The sequence below is a fragment of the Trachypithecus francoisi genome, unplaced genomic scaffold (assembly GCF_009764315.1).
Source record: "Trachypithecus francoisi isolate TF-2019V2 unplaced genomic scaffold, Tfra_2.0 Lachesis_group5, whole genome shotgun sequence".
NCBI lineage: Eukaryota > Metazoa > Chordata > Mammalia > Primates > Cercopithecidae > Trachypithecus > Trachypithecus francoisi.
Genome location: NW_022681470.1, coordinates 122,045,073 through 122,067,336, shown reverse-complemented (window position 1 = coordinate 122,067,336; position 22,264 = coordinate 122,045,073). Strand labels below are relative to the sequence as shown.

At 37.0% G+C, this 22,264-nt stretch overlaps 1 long non-coding RNA gene across 1 annotated transcript; it reads right to left on the bottom strand.

Annotated features, from left to right (window-relative positions):
* Nucleotides 1-1,302: 1,302 nt before the first annotated feature.
* On the bottom strand, nucleotides 1,303-18,468 carry LOC117075836. The gene is made up of 3 exons (XR_004434151.1): nucleotides 18,406-18,468; nucleotides 12,070-12,168; nucleotides 1,303-1,386 (listed from the first exon to the last, which is right to left on the bottom strand). It is a non-coding gene; the product is annotated as an uncharacterized LOC117075836 (long non-coding RNA).
* Nucleotides 18,469-22,264: the final 3,796 nt, after the last annotated feature.

The following is a 22,264-nucleotide window of genomic DNA, read 5'->3' as shown; positions in this document are numbered from 1 at the left end:
GAGACTTTGCTGAAATTGCTTATCAGTTCAAGAAGTTTTGGGGCTGAGATGATAGGGTTTTCTAAATATAAAATCATGTCATCTGCAAACAGTGACAACTTGACTTCCCCTCTTCCTGTTTGAATACATTTTATTTCTTTCTCTTGCTTGATTGCCCTGGCCAGAACTTCCAATACTATGTTGAGTAAGAGTGGTGAGAGAGGGCATCTTTGTCTTGTACCGGTTTTCAAAGGGAATGCTTCCAGGTTTTGCCCATTTAATATGATATTGGCTGTTGGTTTGTCATAAATAGCTCTTATTATTTTGAGACATGTTCCATTAATACCTAGTTTATTGAGAGTTTTTAACATGAAGTGATGTTGAATTTTATCAATTAAGGTCTTATATTAAGCCCCACTCCCTCTTTTCAGTCATCTCAACAATTTATCCAGTGGTGATCCTCTTTTACTTTCATGTATATTCAGTGTTAACATGCATTCATTTAATCGTGCAAGCCATTCATTCGTTCTCTTATCATGTCCCAATTTAGTTAATAGATATTTTAATTGTCTATTTTCATTTTTACTTAGTCCACTACTTTGTAGATAAAGTAGACAACAGTCTATTGTATATGATGCTTGTTAGCTATTGTATTTCACCTGCAGTAAAATGGCTACAGTGACTATAAAGATTCCAAAAAACCCCCACGAAGAAAAACCTCATAAATACCTGACAAGCTCTAACATTCCAGTATAAACTGCAAGATAAACTGACTGTAAAACACAGGCCTAAATACCTGACCATCCTAGAATAAACTTGTCACATATAAACCATTTAAAATTGATAAACATTATGGCTTTTATTTAGAATAATTGATCTGCTTCCTTTGTCAGAAAAATATTCGTGGCTTTCGGAAATCTTGGTAATCAGAATAATTCAAAGTTAGGGTCCCATTGATATCACACATGTCTGGCTATTTCCAACTTAAGAAATTTAACAAATAATGCTATACTACTGCTAAGCCAAGTATTATTTATCAAAGTTTATTGCATAATTTTAGCATGTGAATATTGTAATGCCATAAATTATAAGGTAATAGCCTTGCTTTTAACCACTTTTTTTTCTCTGTATCAATACATTATTGACTGATGGAATAACACTTCCTGAAAAGGAAGCTGAATTGCAGAAAACATACAAAAAAATCACAATTTCTAAAATGTTAAAATAATTACAGACTGCAAAATAACACTTTTACTTAAGGATAGTTTAAAATACCAATGAAAATTAACATCGCTTTACCACCAAAGAAAATTGTCAACTCACATTCATTTATGCAACATATTTGTCTGTAATCCAATTCTGGTTTAGGGATTGGGACACCAGGATTAGGAATTTATAGTCCCTGACCTGTAGAAAGAAACAGGTTTTTTGATAAATCAATAATGTAAAATAAATAAGCATTCACAATGCAGGGGTCACCTCATATCCAGAAAATAATAGAAAATAAGAAAAAAAAATTTTGCCTCAAAAATCAACACAATCTATCAGAACAGAGATTTGGAAACTATGCTTAAAGAAACAGACTGAACTTCAGGTCAGTAAAATTCAGACTATTATCTGTTTTAAATACACTACAATCAGAAAGAATCTGCCAATTAGACAGGGGGTACTTCAGCCATTTAAATATACAGAGAAAAAGAAAGTCATATACAGGGGAAAAGGGGGAAAGGTCAATAGTTTTACTCCAACTACCAAAGGAACTACCCAGAAGAAGAGTTTTATGACGTTTACAGGATTATCTGCTCTGCCTGAAGGCACATCCCTGTTGCTGAGGTAGTTGTGTCCAGTTATTGGAGCTTAATGTCAAAAAATATTGAAATTACACAATGAATATAAATCTCCTTGTTCTGATTCCATGCTCATCAAGCATCTCCCTGATAGTTTGGTTTTCACTATAGCTTAAATACAGAGAGCAAAGGTACTTAACAGACAAATGTGAATGTCATGTCAGTTTCACAGATATTTCTCATTTTAAGTTGACAGAATGGCCTCTGTGAGGTCTCTTAGTGTGAGTTAGCATCTTTACATCCAATCATTCTTATTAACAGAGACGTGGTTGAGGCTGGATTCTGAGCACACATAGCTCAGGGTCTGACTCTGCACTGTGGCAAGGTCACCAGGCAAATAAATGAATACCACCCCGTGGCAATGTATATAGATGACCCATTGACCTACCACATGAAAACACCTATTCATGCTCATTACACGTGTTCTTAAATCTTCTAAACTGATGAAGGCCATATCATAGATGTGCAGACAGCATACCTAACTCTACCTGGAGAACATCATAAGGCATGAAAGAATAGGAGCTAACCCTTCAGCTGAGGCTTAACTTGGCCTAGTAGCTAAGGGAGGGAAGAGTACTCTAGAAAGAAATTTCCCTTGCAAACAGCTGACAAATGTGAGAAAACTTGGGAAGAACAGTCTTTGGAAAGTCTGCAACATGGAGTATGCTTTGGGGACAGATAAGAGATGACAGTGGAAATGTGGAACACGACAAAATTATGAGGAATTTGTATGTTTTCAAATCAATTATGAAGTATATAGAGTGTCTGCCATGCTCTAGGCTCCATTATAGACCTTTGAGACGCATCATTGAATGGGAGGTTGGACTTTGTAGTACAGTTAATGAAGATTAAAAACATTTAGCCAAAGAACTGATATGTTTCTTACAAAGACATTCAATACAAACAGTAGTGTACAGAAGAGAGTTTACATAGCAAGCCTGAGGATGGCATTCTCAGAAAGAGCCACTTACAAGATTAGCTTTTGGCCTGTGTCTGGGAAGTTGGATTTCAAGGTCTTAAGCATTCCCTAACTTATTAAAATGACTCTGCCTAAATTGTTTATACAAACAGTGTGGTTGGTCAGGGAACACCTGATTTCCTTCTGAGAACTTGGCATTTTGGTAAGTAAAAGACAGAGGGTGTCTGCATGACCAGTCAACTACAAAAAACATTGGGCACTGGGTCTCTAATAAGCTTGCCTGGTAAACAACCTTCATATATGTTGTCTGAAATTAATGCTGAAAAGATTAACCATGTCCTACGTGTCTCCACAGGGAGAGGACTCTTGGAAGTTCGTACCTGGCTTCCTCTCAGACTTCACTTCCTGCACCATTTCCCTTTGTAGATTTTGTTTTGTATCTTTTAGCTATAATAAATCTTATTCATGAATGCAACTATATGCTGAGTCCTGCAAGTCATTCTAGCAAATCAAAGAACTTAGAGAGTGGTCTTGGGGATCCCCAACACAGATGGGAGGAGATCGGGAATGCATATGTGCAGTAATAGAGGGAGTAGCTGATGATCAGTTGATGATCAGGTGAAATTTAACAGTAATATTCTGAATTTTCATGGGTTACTGAATGAACAGTATTATTATTAAGCAATATTTTATAAAAGTTTTGTGAATAAACAAATTTAGGGAGAAAAATATTTTCATTTTAGACCTAGTATATTTAATTTAGCTATTAGATATCCATAGAGAGCAGCTTAATAAGTAATAAGAAACATAGGCTTGGACCTTGGGATAGAGACATTGTAGGAGTCACTGGCATTATAGCAGGGTATCTATTAGATCACTCAAGAAAGCTTTAGGAAGTAAGGAAAAAGAACCAAGGAGTAAACCACAGAATGTCAACATTTAAGAGGCAGATGGAAGAAAAGAATTCTACAAAAGAAATAGAATGGTAACAAATTTTAAGTAGTATCAAATGCTGCAGAAAAGTGAAGTATGAAGATATCTGAGCACTGTCCATTGGATTCACCATACTAAAGGTCCCTAAAGACCTAGGAGTGGGTAGCCTTACTAGAATGTGTGTGCCGGACCATAGCAGAGGGAGAAACCAGATTAATGAGTGAGTAGGGAAAAAAGAAATAGGGACAAACAAAAATAATTAAGATAATTCCCTGAAGCATGAAGAAAGCCTTTTTGGCTTTTTTGGTTTCTTGTCATTGCTTACTTACATATATGAGAGAGCCTTGGATATATTTCAAGTTTAAGGAAATAAAGCTAAAATTAATAGGGAAAGGCTGAAGAGTCAGGAAGAGTCAGGAAGAATACAGGAGAGTCAGGAAGGCTGCCAACACATGGCTGTATTCTTATAAATTATCCTAGCTCTTCAGTGATCAATAGGAGACAGTTGAGTGACACACATTGGCAGAGGGGGGGTCCTGTGTGTGGCACCTGTTGATGTCCAAGACATCCTGGCAAGATAAGTGATTATACATATAACAAAAATCAAGTTATACAGATGTGAGCTTTGTCCTGTAAGTCAGCCCATTCCAAGCTCATGCAAGAGCAAGTCTATCAATGAAATATATTTTTTTCTTCATTAATCTTCATCCTCTTTGTCCTAAAATTTCCATTGTTCCTATCCACATCAGGTCATCAATAGCTTCCCCATTAATAGAGTAGCAGGAAAAAAAAGGCCTTCAACAAGTACATTCAGAAATCTCTACAGAAATAGAACTAGACTCCCATGAAATGAGTCTTTCTCTTTTAGACCTCTTACTTGATATTCCACCCTAAGCTTTTTAGGTGTTGAGCTTCATAATCTAAGAACCATTTTTATTTGCCTTACAGGAAAGAGTATTTTTAACTATATTTCTGAAAGTTTAAAGAGATTAATTTAATTAATCCAAATCATAAATCCATGAAGACTAATATCATATTTAAAAGATTTACCAGAAAAGAATATATTTCATATCTTTTTTCTTTTACCCAAATTAAAGTTAAATAAATATATAATTAAATATGTTATTTCTCCTTTATAAGACTATCTAGATAAATGTTCAAATCAAAAATGTAAACTGTCAGATATTTGGAAGAAAATAAAGTTACAGTATCTCTAAAATATTGATCACTCTTCATTTCTGTCAGAAAGTGAAATAAAGAGAAGGTACAGGTCAAGAGGCCAAATTCAAATTGTAATGTCCTCAAAAAAGGTAAAACACACACACACACATACACAAACACACACACAACCCTACCTAGCTGCCATCACTGGTGTGAGCACTTAGAAAGTACCCCATTCTGACTGACAGGGACAAAAAGAAAAAGAAAAAGAAAATTTAAAGAGGTATCCTAGGCCCTACGGCAAACTGCTGCTAGTCATTTATAGGGAACAAAAATAAGATGTTAGCAACAGGTAATAGGGAAGATGGAGGATAGGAGGCAAAACTAGCTGGCAGCTCCCACTCGGACAGACAGAGAAGCATATGGAGACTCACATCGTGAGTTTTGGCTCCAAAAATTACCACAGGAAGATACCAGGAAAGCTGAGAGAATCCACAGAGGCTTTAAAGGAACTGGATCGATGCTGTAGGCTCCCTGAGACTCCAAAAAACCGAGAGTCTGCTTGCTTTCTCAGAAGGGAGGCTGGCAGTCCAGTGCAAGTTCTCAGCCCTGTTCACTGGCTGCCTGGAAATATATTCAGTGCTATTGGAGGGCACAGTGGGAGTGAGATCAGCCTTTAGGACAGTGGGCTGCATGGGAGCAGTGTGAGGCCTGTGAACTGCCAGCTTTCCCCTACTTCCTTGATGACCTGTATGATGAAGCAGAGGCAGCCATAATCTCCCTGGGAATACAACTCCACTGGCCTTGGAACCACACCCCATCCCCCACAGCAGTCATAGCAAGCTCTACCCAAGGAGAGTCTGAGCTCAGACATGCTTATCCCTGCCCCTACCTAGTGGTCTTTCTCTACCCACCCTGGTTGCTGAAGACAAGGGACATCATCTCTTGGTCCTGCCCACCACCTGAGAAACCTGAATACTTAACCAGGCAACCCTAGGACAAGTTTGCATCCTCCCTGTAGTATCACAGCTGATACACTCTTGAAAGCACCACCTCCTGGCTAGAGGCCAACCAACACAAAACTAGCACACTAAACAAAAATACAACCAAGAACCCTCACAGAGTCCACTTCTCACCCTTGCTACCTCCACCAGAGCAGGTGCTGGTATCTATGGCTGAAAGACCTGAAGATGGATCACATCACAAGACTCTTTGCAGACACTCCCCAGTGCCAGCCCAGAGCCTGGTAGCTCTGCTAGGTGGGTAGACTCAGAAGAACCAAAACAATCACTGCAGTTTTGCTCTCAGGAAGGCCCATCCCTAGGGGAAGGGGGAGAATACCACATCAAAAGAGCACCCTGTGGGACACAAGAATCTAAACAATGACCCTTGAGTCCCAGATCTTCCCTCTGACACAGTCTACCCAAATGAGAAGGGGCCAGAAAAACAATTCTGGTAATATGACAAAACAAGGTTCTTCAACAGCCCCAAAAGATCACACCAGCTCACCAGTAATGGATCCAAACCAAGACAAAATCTCTGAGGCCAGAAAAATAATTCAGAAGGTTAATTATTAAGCTAATCAAGGAGACACCAAAGAAGGGTGAAGTCCGACTTAAAGAAATCAAAAACATGATTCAGGATATGAAAGGAAAAATCGTCATGAAATAGATAGCATAAATAAAAAGTAATCACAACTTCTGGAAATCAAAGACGCACTTAAAGAAATACAAAATGCACTGAAAGTCTCAACAATAGAATCGAATAAGCAGAAGAAAGAACTTCAGAGCTTGAAGCCAAGGCTTTCAATGTACATAATCCGTCAAAGATAAAGTGAAAAGAATTTTTTAAAAATGAACAAAGCCTCCAAAAATTTAGGACTATGTTAAGTACCCAAATCTAAGAATAATTAGTGTTCCTGGGGAAGAAGAGAAATCTAAAAGTCTGGAAAACATATTTGAGGGAGTAATCGAGGAAATCTTCCCCAGCCTTGCTAGAGATCTAGACATCCAAATACATGAAGCTCAAAGAACACCTGGGAGACTCATCACAAAAAGATCATCACCTAGGCACTTAGTCATCAGGTTATCTAAAGTCAAGATGAAGGAAAGAATCTTAAAAACTGTGGGGCAAAACCATCAGGTAACCTATGAAGGAAAACCTATCAGAGCAACAGCAGATTTCTCAGCAGAAACCCTACAAGCTAGAAGGGATTGGGGTCCTTACACAAAACTATTATCAGTGAAGAATTTTGTATCCAGTGAAACTAGGCTTCATAAACGAAGGAAAGATACAGTCTATTCCAGACAAACATTGAGAGAATTTGTCACTAGCAAGCCAGCACAACAAGAACTGCTAAAAGGAGCTGTAAATTTTGAAATAAATCCTCAAAATACACCAAAATAGAAAATACTTAAAGCATAAATCTCATAGAACCTATAAAACAAAAACAGAATAAATAATTTTTTTAAAAAGGTATTCAAGCAACAAATAGCACAATGAATAGAATAGTACCTCACATCCCAATACTAACATTGAATGTAAATAACCTAAATGCTCCACTTAAAAGATACAGAATGGTAGAATGGATAAGAATTCACCAACCAGGTTTCTGCTGTCTTCAGGAGATTTATCTAACCCACAAGGACTCACATAAACTTAAGAAAAGGGGTTGGAAAACGATATTCCATGCAAATGGACACCAAAAGTGAGCAGGAGTAGCTATTCTTACATCATGCGAAAAAAAAGCCTTCAAGGCAACAGCAGCTAAAAAAGACAAAGAGGGAAATTATATAATGATAAAAGGACTAGGCCAACAAGAAAACATTAATGTCACAATTCTAAATATATATATATATATACACCTAACACTGGAGTTCCCAAACTTATAAAACAATTACTACTAGACCTAAGAAATGAGATAGATGGCAACACAACAATAGTAGGGGACTTTAACACTCCACTGACAGCACTAGACAGGTCATCAAGACAGAAAGTCAACAAAAAAAACAGTGGACTTAAGCTATACCCTACAACAAATGAACTTAAGAGATATTTACAGAACATTCTACCCAACAACTGCAGAACATACATTCTGTTCATCAGCACATGGAACATTCTCCAAGGTAGATCATATGATATGCCACAAAACAAGTCTCAGTAAATTTAAGAAAATCAAAATTAAATCAAGTACTCTCTCAGACCACAGTGCCATAAAATTGCAAATTAACTTCAAAAGGATCCCTCAAAACCATGCAAACACATGAAAATAAAATAACTTGCTCCTGAATGATTTTTGGGTCAATAATGAAATCAAGATGGAAATAAAAAATTATCTAAACTGAACAATGATAGTGACACAACCTATAAAACCTCTGGGATATAGCAAAAATGTTGCTAAGAGGAAAGTTCATAGCATTAAATCACTACATCAAAAATTCTGAAAGAGTACAAATAGACAATCTAAGGTCACACCTCATGGAACTGGAGGAACAAGAACAATCCAAACCCAAACTCAGCAGAAAAAAAGAAATAACAAAGATCAGAGCAGAACTAAATGAAATTGAAACAAACAAACAAAAAATACAAAAGATGAACAAAATGCTGGTTCTTTGAAAAGATAAATAAAACTGATAGACGTTTAGCAAGATAAACCAAGAAAACATGAAAGAAGATCCAAGTAAGCTCAATTAGAAACAAAATGGGAGATATTATTACTTATACCACAGAAATACAGAAGATTATTCAAGGCCAATATGAACACCTTTATGCACATGAATTAGAAAACCTAGGGAAGGTCAATAAATTCCTGGAAATATACAAACCTCCTAGATTAAGCCATGAAGATAGAGAAACTCTGAATAGACTGATAACAAGCAGCGAGATTGAAATGGTAATTTAAAAATTGCCACCAAAGAAAAAGTCCAGGACCAGACAGATTTATAACTGAATTCTATCAGACATTCAAAGAAGAATTGTACCAATACTATTGACACTATTCCACAGGATACAGAAAAAGGGAATCCTCCTTAAATCATTCTATGAAGCCAGTGTCACTTTAATACCAAAACCAGTGAAAGACATAACCAAAAAAGAAAACTAGAGATCAATATTCCTAATAAACATAAATATAAAAATCCTCATCAAAATAGTAGCTAACCAAATCCAACAGTATATCAAAAAGATAATCCACCATGATCAAGTGGGTTTCATACCAGGGACGCAGGAATGGTTTACCATACACAAGTCAATAAATGTGATACATCACATAAACAGAATTAAAAACAAAAATCGCATGATCACTTCAATAGATGCAGAAAAAGCAGTTGACAAAATCCAGTGTCCCTTTATGATGAAAACCCTCAGAAAAATTGGCACAGAAGGGACATACCTTAAGGTAATAAAAGCCATCTGTGACAAACCCACAGCCAACATTATACTGATGGGGAAAAGTTGAAAGCATCCCCCTGAGAAATGGAACAAAACAAGGATACCCACTTTCACCACTTCTATTCAACATAGTACTGGAAGTCCTACCCAGAGTAATCAGACAAGAGAAAGAAATCAAGGGCATCTAAATTAGTAAACAGGAAGTCAAACTGTTACTGTTTGTTGATGATATGATTTAGAAAACCCTAAAATCTCCTCCAAAAAGCTCCTAGAACTGATAAAAGAATTCAGCAAAGATTCAGGATACAAAATTAATGTACACAAATCAGTAGTTCTGCTATATACCAACAGTGACCAAGCTGATGATCAAATCAAAACTCAACTGCTTTTATAATACCTGCAAAAAATAAAACAAAATACTTAGGAATATACCTAACTAAGGAGGTGAATGAGCTCTACAAAGAAAATTATGAAACACTGCTGAAAGAATCACAGACTACATAAACAAATGGAAACACACTTCATATTCATAGATGGGTAGAATCAATATTGTGAAAACGAACATACTGCCAAAAGGAACCTATAAATTCAATGCAATTTCCATTAAAATACTGCCATCATTCTTCACATAACCAGAAAAAAAAATCCTAAAATTGGTATGGAACCAAAAAAGAATCTGCATAGCCAAAGCAAGACTAAGCAAAAAGAACAAATCTGAAGGCATCACATTACCCAACTTCAAACTATAGTATAAGGCCATAGTCACCAAAACAGCATGGCACTGGTATAAAAACAGGCACATAGACCAATGGAATAGAATAGAGGACCCTGAAATAAAGCCAAATAGAGCCAACTGATCTTCAACAAAGCAAATGAAAACATACAATGGGGAAAACAGCAAATGGTGCAGGGATAATTGGCAAGCCACATGCAGGAAACTGGGTCCTCATCTCTCACCTTATACAAAAATCAACTCAAGATGGATCAAATACTTAAATCTAAGACCTGAAACCATGAAAATTCTAGAAGACAACATCAGAAAACCCTTGTAGACATGGGCTTAGGCAAAGACTTCATGACCACACACCCAAAAACAAATGCAACAAAAACCAAGATAAACAGATGGGACTTAATTAAACTAAAAACCATCTGCACAACAAAAGAAATAATCAGCAGAATTGACAACCCACAGAGTGGGATAAAATCCTCACAATCTTTACATCTGACAAAGGACTAATATCCAGAATCTACAAAGAACTCAAACAAATCAGCAAGAAAGAACAACCAATCCCATCAAAAAGTGGGCTAAGGACATGAATAGACAATTGTCAAAAAAGATATACAAATGGTCAACAAACATATGGAAAAATGCTCAACATCACTAACTGATAGTGGGGAAATGCAGATCAAAACCACAATGCGTTACCACCTCACTCCTGCAAGAATAGCCATAATCAAAAAATCAAACCATAATAAATGTTGGCATGGATGTGGCAAAAGGTAACACTTTTACACTGTTGGTGTAAATTTAAACTAGTACAACCACCACGGAAAACAATGCAGAGATTCCTTAAAGAACTAAAAGTAGATCTACCATTTTCTCCAGCAATCCCACTACTAGGTAACTACCCAGAGGAAAAGTCATTATACAAAAAAGATACTCGCACAAGCACGTTTGTAGCGGCATAATTTGCAATTGCAAAAATATGATCTCTTCAGATGCTGTTGTGGACAGAATTGTGTCTCCCTAAATGTATAAATGTATATGCTGAATTTCCTATCTTTAATGTGACTGCATTCAGATTAAGAAAGTAATTAAGGTTAAATGCAGTCATAAAGTTGGGATCCTAATCTGGTAGAATTACTGTCCTTATAAGAAGAGATATCAGAGCATTCTCTCATTCTCTCTCTCTCTCTCTCTCTCTCTCTCTCTCTCTCTCTCCGCCCCCCGCCTTCCTCTCTCTCTCTCTCTCTCTCCGCCCCCTGCCTTCCTCTCTCCCTCTCTCTCTCTTCACCACGTGAGGAGGACGTAGTGAGAAGGCAGCTGTCATCAAGCCAGGAGGAGAGCCCTCTCCGGGACCCAAACTGGCCTGTACCCTGATAATGTGCTTCCCAAACTTCAGAACTCTGAGAATTAACTACTTTTTATTAAGCCAAACTAGGCTACACAAAGAGCCTATGATATTTTGTTATGGCATCCCAAGATGACTAATACAAATGCCACATAAATACAACATAAATAAATACTGAAAGGAATACCCCACACACCCAGTTCACATGAAAAATCTCAATGCAATGTTATAAAATATTACACAAATTATAAATCTGTGTCCAAATATCCAAGGACTTTTAAGAAATCATAGGGTAAAATGAAATGTTTGAAGAAAACACTAATTATTAGATGCATTAGTCAGCTCTGCTGCATAACAAACAAGCCCCAATACTAACTAAGTGGCTTCAAACAAATGCACATATTGGGAGTCATCAGGGTAACTTGGATTCTTGCCTAGATTCACTCATGCATCTGAATCAGCCATGGGTCTAGTAGGCAGCTCTTCTGGTCTTGGGTGGACTGTCTCACACATTTAGGGATCATCTAACTCTGGGCTGGCTTCTAGACGGAATAATGGGGCTTTCTTCCACATAGTCTCTTATCCTTCACAAGTTGGCCTAGGCTTATTCACATGGCAGTGGCATGGTTTCAAGAGAAAAAGCAGAAGCACTCATGACTGCCTAAAGCCTAAGCTCAAAAGTGGCACCTTAGCTCTTCTGTCACATTCTATTGACCAAAACAAGGCACGAGGTTTAGCCCAGATTAAGGGAGTAAGGCAATAGACTTACCTCTTGATGGAAGAATCTGCAAGGTCACTTTGCAAAGGGGATGAATACAGGGAGGCCATTAATTATGGACTTCAATGCCATTGATTTACATTAGAGAACCTGAAAAAGCAATTTATAAAATGAATGTATGCACAGAAATGGAGGTGGGAGGGTTGGCCCATAGAGGGATAAATTAGGGCTGACATTTCTTAGGCATAATTATCATAATGTAAGCAGTAGTTATACATACAGAGGTGTGGGAGTACAGAGATTATTCTAATTTTCCTAATGAAAGAAAATTCACTTCTTTAAAGAACATTTGAAAGAATTTAAAGCAAAAGATTTTAATTACATAACCTTAACATGAAGATATTCATTGTCTGAAGTAAATCAATTCATGTTGTGCCAAAATCTGTGAATTTCATTTTTCCTTTCCTATTGTATGAATATTTCTTTGTAATAATTTCCTTTGTACAGCACAATAACTACTGAGCCCAGTCTCCCAATCCTCTCTGAGTAGGAGGTTGTCAAACGGTACACAAGAGTCAGGCAAAATGCAACCATCTTTCCACATCGTGACACTAAAGAATCAAACCAAAAGCTTTTAGTAACACAGAGATAATAAGTGAGTTTTAGCCCTAAGTGTACAGAACAGAACTTTCATTATTACAGCATAGCAAAGGCAAAAGTCAAAGAAAGACAAGCAGACATCATTTTCTTTTAAATCTTCAACATGTTTATTTTTATTTGACAATTGTTAAATAGAATTTAAAAGTCACACTAATGTTCTTTGTAAGGAGCTTTTTTTTTGCTTTTAAGTCTAGTTGGAAGAATAAATATGGAATTTAACAAAACAAAATTTCTATTAAAAACAAAATTATGATTAGTTTGTGCCTCACATGTTCACGCATCTTCAAGTATACAAAAAAAAAATCCCTTATTTTCTACAATTAAACATAATTTCTACTTTGTGTCCTAACTTTTCCAGGGAGGTGAAAACTTCATGTTAGCCAGCTTAGTGGCCCCTCCATTTTTCCTCTGAGTTGTATATGTGCTCCAGGGAGTTTACATAGTGCCAAGGTATTGGGGGCACAGGAGGGGGTGTGGCTTTCTTGTCAGCAGCTATGAACCCTGGAATCCACAGAGATGTCCAGCATCCCTCCTGGGCCTCAGTCATTGGTTCCTGTATTGCACTAGCTTTGCTTGGTTTCTGCCACAAGACCCCTCAGGTCCAGCAACAACCTCCATGACTTCCATGTTCCTGTTCGGTACAAAGGAATTGTTCGTTTTTCTTGCCACAGAGTGTGGAAATCCTAGCTGGTCTGTTTTAAGGTCTCGTGTGGTTATATATACCACTCAGCCAATTCAGTTTTGGGGGACCTTGCCATTGCTCAGATTCTTAACTAGGAAAGGAGGCAGTATCTTTTCTCCTTTGGGATGTACCCCCAACCGCAGGCCATCTGGGTTTGGTTTGGTTTGGTTTTTCTGCCTCTGGCGGGTAGTGGGGCGGGTGGCGCTGGTGGGGGTTATCTATCATGGAAGTAAGATAAAGGACTTTTCACCCTGAACTACTGACATCCACATTCTTCACACTTCTCCTGAATCTTTTTCTTCTCACAGGCCCCAAAAACTTTCACTCCAAGGTCTGTGGGATAGGAGGGTTTTTCTTTCTCATATAGTATTTTCTTATATGTCTTTCATCAAAATTATGAGTAATTTTTGTTTCTCTAAGGAAGGGAAGTGGATACGTTACATTTAGTTTGGGAGTTAGTGGGAAAAAAAATACAGTTGGCTTCTTTACAACCAGCTCTGGACTTCTTCCCATGTTTAATTCTATTAGAACTATTCTTCATAGTGTTTCACTGTTTGCTATTACTTAACAAAAATTAGAAAAGCATTTTATTTGTAAATAGACTTAAACATAGTTCTCAAAGGAGCAACATTCAGAAAAAGACTTGTTTATTTTTTTTCTAGTTTCTGCTTTGTGTTTTCTCCATGAAACTGCCCAGTTGCTTGAAAGGAGTAAAGGTCAAAGAGGAAAAGCAAATGTAAAGGGAAAAATATTCATTCATAATTTTAAATAGTACCCTTCCACACTAACAATGATAATCACGTTTGTTTTACACATAATTATTTGTGTGTGGGGGGGTGGAATATGTGATTTTCTTTGACAGCACAATCAGAATTACATCATGCCAGACTCATCACAAATGTAGGTCAAAAACAGTTCACTTTCCTCCAATGGTTGGTGGTAAATTCTAAAGCAAAATGGTGAGAAAAGACAGAGGATTGTTTGGGGTTTTGGGGAAAAACAGCTGACCACTTTAAAGTGAGACGTGAACCTCCCTCTTTGTTTAATTCTAATATACTTCTTTTTATTGCTGTTTTACTGCCTATTAGTTAATAAAAATTAGAACATCATTTTATTTATAAGCAGGCTTGTAGACAAAGCCCATCTCTTGGCTAACCATCTATTCAGTTAGTTTATAAATTTATCTGAGGTGAACAAAGACTCTTTACTACTTCTTCCCCACTAGGACCACACAACAAATACCACAAACAAGAATAATCTGGAAACACTTCCCACAGACTGCGTGAGGATGTGTGTATGGGGTTGTGTTTCTATATATCAATCTCCATTTCAAAACCAAATTGAATTTCTTAATTACTGTGGCTTATGCAAATAAAATCCTGAGTGTCCTGGGGGTTCAAGTCTTATTTTTGAGATCAATGAGTACTCAAGATTGATAAATATGAGTGTTGTCAATGCTTTTTCTCATTTTTGTTGATTTGGATAATCAATAAGTATATCTTATTCTGGCAACCCCTGAAAGCAGAGGCTGAGACGATGTCATCTTGAGCAAAAGTACTTTATTTGAGAGAAAAATGTGGGAAGCGGAAGAGAGTAGGGAGAGTGACATATGGAAAGGCAATAAAGTATGCCTTAGTTAGCCAGTTACCACTTAGGACCACTGGGGTTCAAATCATGGTGGGGGCCCCCTGAGAAACTGTGTGGAACATGCCTCAGATTTATCTTCCTGAAGGACTAGGAGGCTTGACGTTTGCCTCAGGGGATGTTAACTTCTTTCTCACTTCCCTCCTCTTCACAGGAGCCAAGTGTCTACTACGCCTTGCGGAACTCGTAGAGATGCTCATAATGTACAACTAAGGCCGGTGCTGACAATGTGCACAGTGCTGTGGGCATTTAATTGATTGAATTCTCTGAAGCTGAGTTTTCTCTCAAACAAATTGAAATAATACTTGTCTTGCTTTTCTTTCAGATTTCTTCAGTTGTATTAATTCAATTAACCCTCGCCACACATTGTGTCATAGGAAAATATTTATCCCCATTTTGTAGGTGAGACATTGGAGGTTCTGAGAGAAAAAGTAGTTTTCTGGGTCTTCAAACCTCATCAGTGGCATTCCTTCAATATACCAAGCTGCTTCTATTGTAGGAATAGATGCGAAATTTTAAAAGGCCTTTGAAATGTGTAAATACCTTTGGATTCAGTCATAGTGATCAAACTATAAAATTCACCCCGTAATTTTCAGGCCTCAGCAAAACAAAAAGAGGACGCCTTAGTCAGAACTCTTTTGGCTGTGTCTGACAAAAGTCCAAATTAGGCAAAGAGGAATTTATTAACTGTGGTAACCAAAGAGCTGAAGCGGAGCCCTCAAGTGACTCTGTTTCTGTTTCTTGGTTTCATTAGCATCTGCTACGAACTAGCTTCTTCTTCAGGATAGGGCGCATTTCCATCAATCAGTGCCAGAATCTCCAATATCTATTATCAAAGGGAGCCTGTGACCTGTCTCTCCAGAGCAAAATTATAAAATCCCAGGACAGAGCTCTGCTTGGTCCAGCTTCAGTCAGACACACACCTTTAAAGAGGTCATTAATACCAGAGAATCAACATCTGCTTGAACTTTCAGGCCTTTGGACTGTGGGAGGACTCAGAGTAGAAGCATTTTTTGTAAAAGTTAGAAAGTGAAACTTTGTACAAATAAAACAATTACTATCTATCTATGCCCTAGGAGAAAATAATGTAATTGCTACAGAAGACTTATAAAGCATTAATATTCAGTAAACAGAAAAGCTTCAATCCTTTGACATTTTTCTTTTCTTGTTCCTAAGTAAATTTGACCAAGTTGGACAATCTGCTCTGATGTTCTGACACCATTTAGGCATAGTCACCTTCTTAATTAAGAAAAGAAACTCCTACAGAATCGAGATATAAAATATTTTTCTGTTAAGTATTGGTTATATATTATCTTTTACGTTCTATGCTATTGCTATGAATGTCCTTTGGGTGAGCTAAATGAAAATCAGCATCAAGAAAAGCCTAAAGTAAAGAAGAAGAAGGAGAAAGAGAAGGAGATCTGTATTTTGGAAGATGATAAGGCTTTGGAGAAAACTGGAAATACAGTAATAAAATTAAGAAACCAATGAATAGGCTTAATAATAAATTACACATAACAGAAGAGAAAATTAGTGAACTAGAAAACAGGTCAGAAGAACATACATAGAAGGAGTGTGAGACAAAAAGATGGAAAAATAAAGGAGAGGGCAAGAAATGTAAAGAATTCACAAGAAGGCCAAATATATGTAACTGAAGTTGCGAAAGGACAGGAGAGAGGGTGTAGAGGTAAAAATTCTTTTAAAAACATAATGGCACTCATTCTTTCCATCTTCTCTTCTTCGCCTACGATCTTTTTTTCCATTTCCATCTTCAGGTTCTTCCCCAGCCCTTCCTGTCCCACCTACCCTTCCCAGAGTGGTACAGTCAGCATGGTGGCTAAGAGTACAGGGCAGTTAAGTAGGTGATAGGAAGCCACACGGATTATTTTAAAAATCAGTAGAGTGGCTTCCTCAAGAAACTTTTCCTTTTATTTATTAAGTGGGAAAAATTCCAAGAAAATCGTGTGTGTGTGTGTGTGTGTGTGTCTGTGTGTGTGTGTGTGTGTGTGTGTGTGTGTGTGTGTCTATAGTTTGGTTATCTTACAAGAGACATGCTTTTAAAACGAGGACACAGGAAACATTAAAAGAATATTATACACACACACACTTCACATAAAACTCAGTAAAAGAAATGTGGTATAGCAAACCGATACCAGATACAGCAGACTTTAATAATTCAACAAAAAGGTATGGCAGTTCTATGTGTGTATGCTCTTAATAACATGCACTAAAAATACAGCCAAAATCAGAAAAACTAAGAGGAGGAATATGAAAATCCAAGAAAATATTTGGATGTAACTCAATTTAGAAAATGATAGAAGAGGCCAGGGGCGGTGGCCCATGGCTGTAATTGCAGTATTTTAGGAGGCCGAAGCAGGTGGATCACTTGAGGTCAGGAGTTTGAGACCAGCCTGACCAATATGGTGAAACCCCATCTCTATTAAAAATTCAAAAATTATCTGAACTTGTTGGCACATGCCTGTAATCCCAGCTACTCAGGAGGCTGAGGCAGGAGAATCACTTGAACCCGGGAGGCGGAGGTTACAGTGAGCCAAGATTGTGCTACTGCACTCCAGCCTGGGCAACTGAGTGATACTCCATCTCAAAAAAAAAAAAAAAAAGAAAGGAAAAAAACAATGATAGAAGAAAAAAAAATCAGTGTAGGTATTTGCAAATGTTTGAACACCACTATGCACAAAAGCACCCTCACTGATATACATTATACATAAAAATTACTTTACCTAACTACTTCAAAATACACATTATTCTCAAGTTTACAAGGAATATTTACCAAAATAAGCCATATGCTGGCCATAAAACAAATCACATTTCTAAAAATGAAAATTATATAGTATGTTCTTTCAACATAAGAAATTAAGTAGGAAATCGATAACAGAAAGTAACTAGAGGATGCTGGGTGGGATGCTGGAGCCTGTGCCTGGTAAATGCTCCCAGGACAAGAGAAAAGAAAGGTATGTCAGACAGAGAAATAAATGGTCTGTCAGGTTTTGCAGGAAGAGAGGGAAGGGCCAGCTACCAGAGTTGCTTCCTGTGATATCCAATGACAGAGGCCAAAGAGAATCCTGGGGCACCCTAGAGGGAAAGTATTCTGGCACCAGTTGTGGTTGAAATTACCTTGTTTTTCTCTTTTTTTTTTTTTTAACCTATTTATTGTCTCTTACTTGCCTTTCTATATAATGTAAGCCCAGTAAGGCCAGAGACTTTATCTAGTTAATTCCCTGTAACCTTGGCACCTTGGACATATAAGTAATTCAAGTATTTGTTCCCTGAAATAATACTCTGAATTAGCCTGCTCACATATGAAAAATAACACCAGCTGGGGAGCGCCGGTACTGACAGCCAAATGTTTGTTAGACATTTACTATGGGCCAGATTCTTACTGTGCTCCTTCTCCCTGTGGTTTTCCAAGCCATTCACCTAATCTGAAGCCTCAAATTCTTCATCCGCAAAAATGAGTTATGGCAGGTGCCCCTGAAGCAAAAATCCTGGGCTGGAAGGAGTACCATCATCTAAGGCAAAAAAGAAAAACAAAATCAAGATTAAGAGAGGAGGAATTAGAATGAGACTCATGTACCCTCCTTCCCCACTTCAGGGGAAGGAGAGACTGTTTGGGAATGCCCTCCCACCCTCCCACAACCTCCAGGGCAGAGGCTGTGCAGAGGAGCCTTGGAGAATCCACAGCCCACTGATGACTATGCTTCAGTCAATGTTTCTGACTTTCTGATGAAGAGGCCTCCCATTGATAAGATTTTTGTCACTGCAGCTAAATGGGGACTTTGAATACAAATAAGTTTCAGTTACAGAAAAAAAAAATTCTCGCACGTTTAAGCTTATCCCTGCTATGGTATTATCTGTGAGCCTTATAGAGCAACCATAAGGCAGTCAACATTTAGCTGTATATGAGAATTTTTACCTCACTCAACGCTTGTGAGGTTTTATCATTAACATTTTAATTTGGTGGCTATAGTTGAAAAGAACAAAGCTAAGGAGAATCAGTGAACACTGCCTTTCCTGGGATTGTCACTTCAGTAGGTTGTGAGTTCCCCTAGGGCAAGGGCAGGGTCCATACATTCCCTTTGAATCCCTCACTTAGTCACTAGCATGTACAGTGCTTGTATCTAGCACACGCTCAATAAATGTGGAATGAATGCATCATGAATAAAATATATACTAATGATTTTCAGCACTGATTGTTTTTGTCAATAGTGTAATATTTAAGATATTTATGTTACAAATATCAAATCAGTTGTCAAAAATTTAATAGAGCATAAATAAAATTAAAGAGTTTCAAAGTGAAAACTAAACCATGTTTTTGGATATCAAGCAATATATTTCTACATAACTCACAATCAAAGAAATATTAAAATAGAAAGTAGAAACTATATTGAACTAAATACAAGTTAAAATACTATTGTAAAATGCAGCTAAGGTTATACTTGAAAAGATGTTTATAGGCTAAATGCATAGAAAAAGAGAAAAGTATTAAAAATTAGCCTGGTGTGGTGGCAGATGCCTGAAATCCCAGCTACTCAGGAGGCTGAGGGAGGAGAATCACTTGAACCCAGGAGGTGGAGGTTGCAGTGAGCCAAGATCACACCATTGCACCCCAGTTTGGGCCACAGAACGTGACTCCATCTTAAAACAAAGGAAGTATTAAAATTAATGAACTAAGTATTCTTCACAATAAGCAAATAAAAGAACAGAATATTAAATGAAAAGAGATATCATAAGAGCCAAAATAAATTAAATAAAGAATTAATATACAAAAGAAAAAAAAAAAAAAAAGCAAAGCCAAAAGTGAATTTCTTGAAAACCCTAATAAACCCTGGCAAGAAAGAGAAGAAAAAGAAAAAAGAGAGAAAACGTAATTTCTAATAGCAGAAATGAAAACAGGAACTTGACTATAGATCCCATAGACAATAAAAAGCCAATAAGCGGATACTATGAAGAAATTTATGTCAATAAATTCAATAATTTTATGAAAATGGACAAGTTCTTTGAATAACACAATTCATAACAATAGATGGTGTTTATTCCAAGGATTCAAGACTGGATTAACATCTTAAAAGCAAACGATTTCTGTTAACATTATTTATATTAAATTTAATAGAATAAGAAGGAAAAAGCATATAATCAACTTAATAGATACAGAGAATATATTTGATAAATAAACCCCACTCATAATAAAATCTCTGAACAAACTAGAAATAGAAAGAAACTGTCTACATTTGGTAAGAATGTCAAGAATATATAATCTATTACATATGCATATATAATATGTATGTACATTTAACATTATACTATGTTGAAATGTAAGTGCTTTCCATCTATAAAGATGTCCATCATTCTCACCATAACTATATAACATTGTATCAGAAATCCTAGCCAAACTACTAAGGCAATAAAAAGAAATAAACAAATACTAATTGAAAAGGAAGAAGAAAATCTGTTATTATTCACAGATATTTTGTACATTAAAAATCCAAAAGAGTCTCCAACAAATTATAATTACTAAATAATTTTCACAAGTCACAAAATCAATATTTGAAAATTAATTTTATTTCTATATACTAGCAATGAACAATTAGAAACTAAAATTTTTAAAACAATATTATTTTCAGTAGCATCAAAACCTTTAAATATTTAGGGATTAATTGAGCAAAGTCTGTGCAAGAACTCTAAACTGAAAGCTACAAACCTCACTGAGGAAAGTTAAAGAAAATCTAAATACATCAGGATATATACCAAGTTTATGGATTGGAAGATTCCATATTGTTAAGGTGTCACTTCTCCTCAACTATATACATAAATTCAATGAAATCCCAATCAAAATCTTGCAATTTTTTTATGGAAATTGACAAACTGATTCTAAAACTTAAACAGAAAGGCAAAAGACTGAGAATAGCTTAGACAATTCTACAGAAGAAAAAACAAAGTTGGAGGACTGACAATCTACCAGATATGAAGGTTGACCATAAGCTACAGTAATTGAGAGACTGGTAATGTTTGACAGATGAATATATAGGAGGAAATGGAAAAGAAAAAGAAGTCATGAGTGCAAAGCAGGTTTAAAAACCAGAATCCAGGCAGTGGCTACCAGATTGAAGGTCTTGAATAATCCCCTACGCCTCTTAGCTGTGTCCTCCAGGCTGTGGGCTTCACACTCAGTCCTCAACCCCATCCTGTGGGTTCCAAGCTCTGCTCTCCCAGCTCTTGGTTCCACCCTCTGATTCATCTTTCCCTTATGCACGAAATGTAGCTTGTGTTGGCAGATAAGCAGGTTTACAGGGGTTGACAGTCACCTTTTATTTAATACACTTTCTGTTCCTTTCCGTCTAGTTTGCAGTGTTTCTGTCAACATCATTTTCTCTAGAATCTTGTGGATTTTGCATGAATTTCATGAGCATTCACTCCATTAGACTAAAGTCTCACCAACAGATCTTTCTGAGCTAATCCCATCTCTATTTTTAGCTTCTGCTGAGATGACCAAGGCATCACACCATTCAACACTCTTAAACTTGAAATCTGTGAGCTGCACCCTTAATCTCTTGCAACTGAATGATCTTTGATCTTTCAAAGATTTCCACAAAAAGTTGTACAGTCACACTCTCAGCCTTTTCTCTATGCCATGCTTTTGGCAGTCATTTGTGAATTTTAGCCTCTTTCACCACCTGGATGGATTGAGAATATCCCAAAGCATCAAGTTCTGGTTCTCTTTTGTGTAATTCTTTTCTCAAATTATATCTCACTTCTCTTATTTTACGATAAGCTACAAGAAAAATCTAGGCCACACCTTCAGTACTTGGAAATCTTTGTTAAATATCCAAGCTCATTGTCTACAAGTTCTGCTTTCCACACAGCTGCAAGAATCAATTCTGCTAAACTCCCTGCCTCTGCTTAACAAGAATCCCCTTTCCTCCAGTTTCTAATAATACGTCCCTCACTTCTTTCTGAGATTAAATCATTGTGAGCTCGCAGTACTATAGGTCAGAAGTCTTCACAGTCATAGCTGAGGTCACCGATGAGGGTCTCACAGGGCCTAAATCAAGGGGTTGGCTAGGCTGAGCTCTTATCTGGAGGCTCTGGGGAAGAATAGACTTCCCAAGCTCATTCAAGTTAACGGCTAAATTCAGTTGCTTGCTGCGTATAAGCTCTCAGTTCTTAAAGGCCACCTCCATCTTCAAAAGCAGCAAAGATACTTTGAATTCCCCTCTCACTTCAAATCTCTGGCTTCTCTCT